The sequence below is a fragment of the Arachis hypogaea genome, chromosome 14 (assembly GCF_003086295.3).
Source record: "Arachis hypogaea cultivar Tifrunner chromosome 14, arahy.Tifrunner.gnm2.J5K5, whole genome shotgun sequence".
NCBI classification, from domain to species: domain Eukaryota; kingdom Viridiplantae; phylum Streptophyta; class Magnoliopsida; order Fabales; family Fabaceae; genus Arachis; species Arachis hypogaea.
This window is the reverse complement of record NC_092049.1, coordinates 77170522-77181351: the sequence shown is the minus strand read 5'-3', so window position 1 is coordinate 77181351 and position 10830 is coordinate 77170522.

Sequence of the window (10830 nt, the reverse complement as noted above, 5' to 3'; positions counted from 1 at the left end):
AATTAGTTAGTGTAAGAAGCATGCCTTAGGTTAGTTCTAGAGAGAAAAGCTCCCTCTTCTCTTTATAAATTAGGGTTCTTAGTTTATTTTCATCTTAGATTTAGGTTTAATTACTTGTTTTGATTTAGTTTGATATAGTTTTTTTATTGCTACAAGTCATGTGAAAGACATATCTTCTGTTCCGTAAAACAAATAGTTCTTTTATTTGATTAATTAGCCATTTTTTTTATCCCCTCTTTTTTTCTATCTTTCTATCTAAAGTAAAACTTTGAATATTATAACACTTTTTTCAAAATTTTTCCAAACATAGATATCTGTTTAATGTAAAAAAAGAAATTAGTTCGAAAAAACTAATGCTTTTGAAATAAAAGACAAAAATTCTTATTTATTCGATTGGGTCATGTCATATGAATTAAATTTTACTTCCTTTACTTCCCCTTGTTGATTTGCTTTAATTTTCTTAGTTCTCTTGTTAATTTTCTTTTTATGCCTCTTTTTATGTTGATGAACTCTTGTTGGATTTGGATTATCTTTTAATGCAATTTAATGTTTCTTTGTTTATTTTTGTTTATTTGAGTTGTTATTGTTGATGCCTTACATTGGGTAGTTGTAGATTTTATTATTTCTTGCTATTTATCATGCTTTCATTTTGTGCCTTCCAAGTGTTTGACAAAATGTTTGGTTGGATGTTAGAGTAGTTTTTTTAGCATTCTTGGCTTGGAAAGAGAAATTAGGTAATCTTGAGTCATTAATATCCAATTTATGTTGGTGATCTAGAGTTGTTAGTTAATATTATTTTCATTGACTCTAATCTCTTGATAATTCAATTAGTGAGTTGATTAGGACTTATGGATTGAGATTAACTAGTTCTATTTGACTTTCTCTCAATGTGAAGATAACATTATACCTTCTTCCTATATTGGAGATGACTTAATAGGATTAGCTCTTGTTAATCATTGTATGATAATTAATGACTAGGATAGAAAGTCTATATTCTCAATCCTTGCCATGAATGTCTCTCTTTATTACTTGCTTTCTTTAGTTATTTGATTTACATTTCTTGCCTTTTTAAATTCTTGTTTTATCAACCCAACCCCCTTAAACTTCATAACCAATAATTGAGAACTCGATTGTGATTCCTAGGGAGAACAACCCGGGACTAATACTCTCGATTATTTTTATTGGGTTGGACTTGTGACAACCAAAAATTAAACTTTGATTTGAGGATCGATTGTCAGTTTGGGCTATGCTCACAACGAAATTATTTTGTTAAATTCCGAACCAGTATAAATCCTCACATCAAGTTTTTGGTGTCGTTGCCAGGGAATTGCAATGTGTGCTTGTTATTGGTTATTGTATATATGTCAATATTGTGAATAGCTTGATTTTTGGTTTGTTTGCTAGTTTTGCTAGTTGTAGGACTTCGCTTTCATTGTTTCTTGTTAGCTTTTGTTTTTGTTTTCCCTTTTCACCATGAATTCTCACCCTTTTGGCTATGACTTTGGTTCTAACTATGTTGTAGGGAATGGAAGCTACAATGAGGATATGCATCAAGAATGGGACAATCAAAGGTGGGAGGAGCCTCAAGCATTTGGTCAACCTTCATGGCAATAACCTCCACCAATGTGCTATGATTAAGAGCCATACTATGATGCATACCAATCTAATGTGTGTGGTGGACCTCCTTGTTGTTATCAACCACAACTACCATATGTTTATGAACCCCCTCCTCAACATAGCCCTTAACCACCATACTCAAAAGCCTCATACCACCATTCACCTCCATATGATCCTAACCCATATCCACCATACCAACAACCATATGAGCCATACTTAGATCCACCACCATTCCAGCATCAATATTCTCAAGAACCATCAATTCCATATACATCACCTCCATACCCTTACCAAGATCAACCACCTTTCAATTATGAACCCTTTCCCCCAAACAATGAACCCTCTCTTCCACCACCTCCTTCATGCGGAATTTAAAATCCACAACTTACCGGCAAGTGCACCGGGTCATACCAAGTAATACCTCAGGTGAATGAGGGTCGATCCCACGAGGATTGATGGATCAAGCAACAATGGTTAAGTGATTTACTTAGTTAGACAAATAGAAAAGAGTGTTGAGAGTTCAATTGCATCAAACAGTAATTCAGAAAATTAGAAAACAAGCAGTAAATTGAGGTGAAATATATATGGAGAAAACAGTTAAGGTTTCAGAGATATCTATCTTCTGGATTGACTTTTCTTACTAACTATTTTAATCATACAAGATTCAATTCATGGCAAACTATATGTGACTAAACCCTAATTCGTTAGACCTTTTTAGTCTCCTCTAACCTTCATCAACCGCCAATTCCTTGGTCACTTGATTCCAATTAGAGGGTTAAGTTCAATTCTAGTTTATATGCCACAAAAACCCTAATTACCCAAATATAAGAGGATTATATATCACATATACCGTTAAGTCGAGATAATTAGATGTTTAGGAGAATTTGTTTTCAAGCTATTCTTCAAGTAAAGAGCTTTTCCAAGTTTTACAAGAACTCAATTAGAACAAGGGTCATACTTCCGTTCCACCCAGATTCATAAGACAAAGAACGAAAACAATTCTTGAAATAGAGATCAGTACATAAATTAAAATAGGAAAATAATAGTATCAATCTATACAATAGACCGATTCCTAACCTTAATAGTGGAGGTTTAGTTGCTCATGGCTCAGAGAGAAAACTAGGGTTATGGAACACTGTAAATTGCGGAATGAGATCCGAGAGAAGAGAAGAGCCCGAAGGGCTGATTCTTTTCCCTTTATATCTAATCCTAATTAATGTAAAATATATTTTCTAAAACTAAATAATATATTTTCCTATTTTTAAATAAAATAAAAGTTTAATCAAAATCACTTAATGTCTCGTGCAGGTATTGATGGATGAAAGGGGGACCACTTTGCTTCTTATTGTTGGCGCCTAACTTGGAGGACTTGGCATCTAACTTGGAGGTGGCCGAATCCAAGTGAATGAGTTTGTCGTACCTGGCACATAACTTCACATTCCTAGCACCTAACTTGAAGGAGGCAGCAAGGAATGAGTGTTGTTGTTGTGTCTGGCGCCTAACTTGAGAAACTCCAAGTTAGGTGCCACCTTGGTCATGTCCCTTTGAAGATTTTTCTTCTCCTGGCACCTAACTTGGGAAAAGCCAAGTTAGGTGCCACTTATACAGCATGCAATTGATGGATTAAGTTTGTCTTGGTGCCTAACTTGGAGAATCCCAAGTTAGGCGACACCCTTGCTGAATTGCTAGAGAAGAATTATGGACTATTATACAGCATTGAAAAATTCTGGAAGGTATCTTTCCAACGCCACTAGAATAACGGAAATTGGACCTTTGTAGCTCGAGTTATTCATGTTGGAGTGCAGGAAGGTCAGGGTTGACAACATCATTCGCTTTCTTCTCTTCTTCTACAGAAACTCCATCAAATCCATCGGAATGCTACCTGAAATAAATAGAATTTCACACGAATCAAAGTAGCATCTATAGTGGCTGAAAGATAATTAATTCTTAATTAAACTCAATAATTTGAATGCAAATTCACTAGGAAAAGATAGGAAAGATGCTCACGCATCACAACACCAAACTTGAATTGTTGCTTGTCCTCAAGCAACCAAAACTAATACAGGCTTAGGATGTGAATTTCCAGGAGAAATGAAAGTTCAATTAAGCTCATGTCTCTTCTTAAAATGGATTTTACAAACTGCGATCTTGAATAGTTTTGACATCTCACTCTCCTTTGGATTAGAGGAATGTCACTGTCATTTGGAATTGGAATCCGAATAATATTATGAATTCTCTGGCCTTTGTACTTTGGTTTAATCCTTGAATCACAACAAAATTTCTTTCATTCTCTTTTCTTTGGTTCTTTGCACCTTGAGCCTAGCTGTGACTTTAAATGCTTTGTCTCAAGCTTTACTTGACACAAAAACACCACAAGCACTTGATTGGGGAACTCTCGTTTAGTTTTGATTTTTCTTTCAGTTACTCCTAGACAGTGGTGCTGAAAGCCTTTGGCATACTCTGTTAAATGCTCTTGATCTCGACTCTTAGTGCTCTGTCTCAAGGATTACTTAACATATTTACACTACAAGCATATGACTAGGGAAACAACTCTTTGAGCTTTTAATCATGTCTGACCTCCCTAGTCATAGATGCTCAGAGCCTTGGACCTTACTTTTATTTCTCTTTTGCTGTTTCTTTTGCTTCAAGGATTAAGCTTTTGTTACTTCAGAGAATTCATAATAGTTCTCTAAATTCCTGTTCTTTATACATCAACATCCTTTGATTCAAATTCAAATATGCACAATTCATGTCATGCATTCAGTATAACAAAGAATACCACCACATTAGGTGAATAAAACTACTCTTTGATATAACTCTATTTCTCATGCAATACATCTTTTTCTTTTTCTTTTGAATTCAAGCTCAGTGAGCGATACATGAGACACTTTTTAGAATTAAAAGCAAATAACAGGATTAAAATATCAAATCAAACTAGAACTTAAGAATTGAAATAACAAGGGATGATGCAGAAACTAAGACAAAACAGCAAAAAACAGGAACATAAAATAGTAATGGCAAAATAATATAGGAAGTGAAAGGAACTAGGCCACCTCAATCTCCATGGTGGGGATATCTCTGGATAGGGTGAGAGATCTTCAAACTACCTCTGCAAAAGGATGACCGTGAGTCATACAACAGAAGGGTTGTAGCCAACCAAAAGCTGGATCAAGTCCTAGAGGATATATGCCTGCTTGGAACCCAATGGATTGAGAATTCCAAAGGGGAGCCATGCCAGCTGAAAAGGGCAAACCTCAAGCCTGTTGCTAAAGGATGGCTAGACTTCATTGGGCATTCTATACTCCCCACAAGTAATCGCTCTAAAGTCAATATTACAAGAGCTGTGATGATTCACTGCATCATGATGGAGAGTGAGGTGAAAGTCCACCAAATAATCCCCCATGAGATTTACAAGCTATCAAACAGAGATTCCACTAGGGCCATGCTGGCTTATCCAAATCTCATCTTTCGCCTATGCCAAGTGGCTAAGGTTCTAATCCAAGTGAACAACTTTATCCCAGTAGAAAAACCAATCACCAAGTAGGTGATGGAGAACTCCAAGATAGAGGAAGATAACCCTAAAAGAAAGGCACCTGAGCCTTCCCAAGAGATTCCTCCAATGGAGTATTGGAAACAGTTGAAGGCGTCTGTAATTCACTTATAGAGCACGTTGGATCAGCTCAGAGAAGAATAGAAAGATCAGACTAGCATGATTTGCAAACTGATCAAAGAGCAGGATAAGCAAGGGGTGTGAGCTGGAGGAGCTGAAGCGCCAAAAGCTTTCCCCTGAAGAGCCCAGTACCCCTCAAGTTGAAGAGCCATGCGCCCCACAGCCTGAAGAAACCAACATCCCCCAAGATGAAGGTTGTTGAGTTTCAACTCTGTAGCTATTCTAATTCCTATTTTTCTGTCTCACGTATTTCCATCCTAATTTAGAGTTGCATGATCACTAGTAGCATTTAATTTTTAGGATTACATAAGCATTAGTATTAATTAAGTAATTTTTATTTTTCTAATTAGCTATAAATTATTCCTCTTATCATCATTAAGCATGAATATAATAGTAAATTTTTTTAGAAAAAATAAAGATGCATAAATTTTGGAATTTTTCAATAAAGAATAGTCAATTATTTTGATGTGGTGTCATTGCTTTAGTTTCTAAATGCATGAATAAACAGTGCATATTTGAAGTTGAATTTTATGATGCTGGCTCTTGAAAGAATGAAGAAAAAAGAAAAATGTTATTGATGATCTGAAAAATCCAAAATTTGATTCTTGAAGCAAGAAAAAGTAGCAAAAGAAGAAAAAAGCTTTGAAAAAAAAGAAAGAAAAAACCATTAGCTCTTTAAACCAAAAGGCAAGAGCAAAAAGCCAGTATCTCTTTAAACCAAAAGGCAAGGGTAAAAAAGGGGTCCAAAGTCTTTGAGTATCAGTGGATATGAGGGCCTAAAGGAATAAAATCATGGCCTAAGCGGCTAAATCAAGCTGTCCCTGACCATGTGCTTGTGGCGTGAAGGTGTCAAGAGAAACGTTTGAGACTGAGCGGTTAAAGTCGTGGTCCAAAGCAAAAAGAGTGTGCTTAAGAACTCTGGACACCTCTATCTGGGGACTCTAGCAAAGCTGAGCCACAATCTGAAAAGGTTCACCCAGTTAAAGTGTCTGTGGCATCATTATATCCGGTGGTAATACTGGAAAATAAGGTGCTTAGGATCATGGCCAAGACTCTAAAAAGCTGTGTTCAAGAATCAAAAAGAGCTGAACTAGGAGAATCAATAATATTATCTGGATTCTAAGTTCCTAAAGATTCCAGCCATCCTGATTTTCAATGGATAGTGAGATGCCAAAACTATTTAGAAGAAAAAAGCTACCAAGTTCCGCTCATCTAATTGAAACTAAGCTTCATTGGAAACTCAGAGATTTATTGCATCCTAATCTTCTTTTCACCCTATTTTATTTTTAGTTGCTTGGGGACAAGCAACAGCTTAAGTTTGGTGTTGTGATAAGCGGATATTTTATAGGCTTTTTGGCATAGTTTTCATGTAGTTTTTAATAGGTTTTATTTAGTTTTTATTAAGTTTTTACAGGTTTTAGTGTTAAATTCACACTTTTGGATTATACTTTGAGTTTGTGTGTTTTTGTATCATTTCAGGTTTTTTCTGGATAAAATTGAGAAGCTGGAGCAAAAGTTTGATTCAAAGACAGAGAAAGCACTGTAGATGCTGTCCAGATCTGATCTCCTTACACTCGGAAGAGATTTTTTGGAGCTACAGAAGTCCAAATGGAGCATTCTCAACGGCTATGGAAAGTGGACTTCCAGAGCTTTCTGCCCCCTTTCTGGCGTCCAGCGCCCAAGGAGTAGAGCCCAATGTCCAAACACCCAGAGACGACCCCCTAGCTAGCGTTCCACGCCCAAAAGATCTCATAGCACGTGGATCTCATTAAAGCTCAGCCCAAACACTCACCAAGTGGACCCTAGAAGTGGATTTTAGCACTAAAAAGACTGTTTTACCCTTACTAGTCATTAGTTTAGTATTTAAGGGATTTAATTCATGTTATTCGAACACTTTTACATCACTTTTACCATCATACACATTTTACCATTATTTTTCACATCAGTATGAGTTTCTAAACCTCCTAGCTTGAGGGGAGGAGCTCAGCTAAGTCCTATGAATTAATAAAAGTATTACTATTTTCTCTTCGATCCGTGTTTGATTAATTCTAAGAAGTATATCCGATCTTCATCGTGGTGAATACAATGATCTGACAAATTAGCTCTGTTCATCATATTAAGACGAACGTGCCTGACAAACACTTGCATCTACTAGGGTTCAAAATGCGTCTTTCATCGGACAATGACGAACTAACAGCTATATTTGTACATCTCTCAGAAGGCTAATCCACGACTTCGTTGGGGACTTCTCGAGACATCAGTTCAGCCGATTTTTGGGGAGATTAGGGTCTCTGGGGTAGAGGCTAGAACCCAAAGATGCAGCATTCTCTGATCCAGAAGATCCGACCTTGTCTGTGGCGTTTTGAGTAGGATCATTAAAGAGAATGGACTGTACGAGCTTCACCCTCAATCAGAATGGATCTGCACTAAACCTGGGGTTCAGATCTGGAGGAGTATTGGCAGTTGCTCAAACTAGTGTCAATCACATACAGCCTGCCATTGAAGAAATCACTCACAAGCAAAGTGAGCAGTAATACCAGAGTTAATTCAGAAAGACAAAGCAACTCCAGTCCTCAACTACTCTATTTTCATAGTTTACACGACTTCTGAGTTCTAACTACCCTGTTTATTTATTCCCTTTATTTCTATGCAATTAAAAATAATATACCAACATCTCCTACTCTTTCATCTGCCTGACTAAGACCTGCAGGATAACCATAGCTTACTTCAAACCACAATCCTCGTGGGATCGACCCTGACTCGCTCAGGTATTACTTGGACGACCCAGTACACTTGCTGGTACTACTGTACGAAGGTGTGGGGATTTGTGCACACCAGTATGTGAAAAAATATGATAAATGTCAATAGCACGGAAACCTCCACCAAGCACCTCCCCCATGAGCTCATATTCGTCATCCCAACAAGGGCCTTTCCTACAAGTACTCGGCCAGGTAAAATATCTTATGGTTGCTATAGACTATTTTACTAAGTGGATTGAGGCTATGCCGCTATCTAGTATCAACTCTGCTCAATGTTGGAAGTTTGTTTGGAATGAAATTATTGCAAGATTTGAGATCCTTGAGTCCATTGTCCCGGATAATGGACCCTAATTCACATACTCTAAATTTCGGGAATTATTGTCTAGCTTAGGGATCCGACAAATATTTGCCTCAGTAGAACACCTACAGAAAAACGGACAAGCCGAGGATAAAAAAGGAGATTTTGAATGGGTTGAAGAAACAATTGGATAAGCACTTGGGCTCATGGGCTGACGAAGTGTGGTCAGTACTGTGGTCATACCGAACTACAATGCACTCCATTACCAACGAGACACCTTTCAAGCTTACCTATGGCGAAGAAGCAATGATCACAGTAGAGCTTGGAAAGCCAAGCCCAAAATGCTTTTGGGAACATCATCAACTCATGAGAGCTTGGACCTAATTGATGAAGTTAGGGGTATGGCTAATTTAGCAGAGCAAGCTCTAAAGCAAAGGGTGGCGAAAAGGTACAATACAGAGGTCCGACCTAGGAGTTTCCAAGCAAGAGATCTAGTTCTAAGGCAAGCCGATGTCGGGTTACCAGGAACACGAGGTAAGCTAGCACCAACCTAGAAAGGACCCTTCAGAGTGAAAGAAACACTAGGAAAATGTTCATACAAGTTAGAAGCCTTGGACGGTTCCAACATTTTGAAAGGTTGGAACGCAACCCATTTAAAAGGTATTATTCTTAGGAAACATTGGAACTTTTTGGAAATTTCCCTTTATTTTTCTTTGTTAAGTAGAATAAGGGCACTCTTTTTCTAGGAATCTAGGTTTTTAATGAGGCCTCGCTTGTATTCGGCAAAAGGAACTTCCTTTGCGTCTTTAAATAAGCATTTGAATTATTAAAAGTCTTTTGTGAATCCTATAATAAATCCATGTTACGCGTTAAAATATCCCTTCCATTCGTTTAAAGTTAAAATTGATGCATGACCATCTTAAGCATTTTTCTTGGGCATTTCTCATAGAAAATTCATGACTTTTGCTTGGTAATTATGTGATTTTCAAGACTATCCTATTACTAATTTGATTTCCTTGGTTTCATTATTCTTGTAGGAAAATTTTAGGAAAAGAGAAGCAAAATCACAAGGAGGAACAAAGAATTAAAGACAAGTACAAAGAGAATTCGTGGATGCTTTCAACCCTAACCTCTTCACACTCTAACGAGCATAACATGAGATACAGAGGTCCAAATGATGCAGTTTTAGTGGAATTAAAAAGAAAATTTTCAGAGCTTTTCAACGATATATAATGAGTCATACTTTCTCTCTGGCATCATGGCGCTAAATGCCGTGACATTGGCATTTAGCACGAGTCCACGAAGCAACCTCGGCGCCAAACACCACAACTTCAAGTTTGGCGCCAGTTCCTGCACCCAAGGTGGTCTCCACGTCCTCAGCAATGCAGTCTCGTATATTTAATTTATATTTGAATTTATTTTTAAATAAAAAATATTATTTAGGTTTTTTAAATTTAAATTAGGAAGTTCTGGTTAAGATAAGATTAGTTTTAGAATTTGAATTAGTAGGAATTTTGGTATAAATAAGTGAGATCACTCACAAAAAGGGCTCTCTCTGGCCTCTTTCATTCTCTCTTCTTCTAAAAATTTACAATTTTAATTTCTTAAGGATTCTCTAAAGAATGAGTTTCTAATTCTCCTCCATTAAGGTTAGTAGCTCTGTTAATTCCATGGTTTAATACATTAGCTTTCCTACCTTTAATTTATGCAATTGATTACTTCTTAAGAAAATATTTCCATTCTTCATCTTAAAGGGTTTGAATATGTTGGGAAACAATTCTTCTCTGATTTGAATTCTTTTAACTTCTTGAAAAAGTTGATTAATTGAATTAATCTTGAAAACTAATTCTCATAATTCTTAAGTTTTGAAACTGGATTGATAAGTAACAAAATCAACTAGGGGAGATTCTTATGAATTGTGTGGTTTTATAAATCAATGGGAATTCTTCAACTCTTTTCTTAAATAATTGACTAAGGGATTAGCAATTAATTTGGTTAAAGAGAAATTAAATCACCAAGGGATTGGGGTTTAATTACTAATGATTTGTCGTAAAAGTATCTTTGCATGATTAAGGTGGAAAATAAAAACTATTAATCCAGAAGTTTTAACATCTCCAAAGCCTTGACTCTTTCAATCATATTATCTTTACGTTACTCATTGCCTTGCCTTTATTTTATTACTGTTTATGTTTCAAAGTTTTAAAAACCCAAATTTTGATTGTCTGACTAGAATAATCAATTAACTATTACTTGCTTAATCCGTTAATCTTCATAGAATCGACACTCACTCACCTGAGTTTATTACTTGATATGACCCGGTGCACTTGCCGATATTTTGTGGTTTTGTAAAATCCGCTATCAAGTTTTTGATGCTGTTATCGGGAATTAATTAAAATTGACAACTACCAGTTATTTGATTATCTAGATTAGATATTTTTCAGTTTATTTAAATTTTTTAATTTTTCTTTTCTTTTCTTTTATTTATT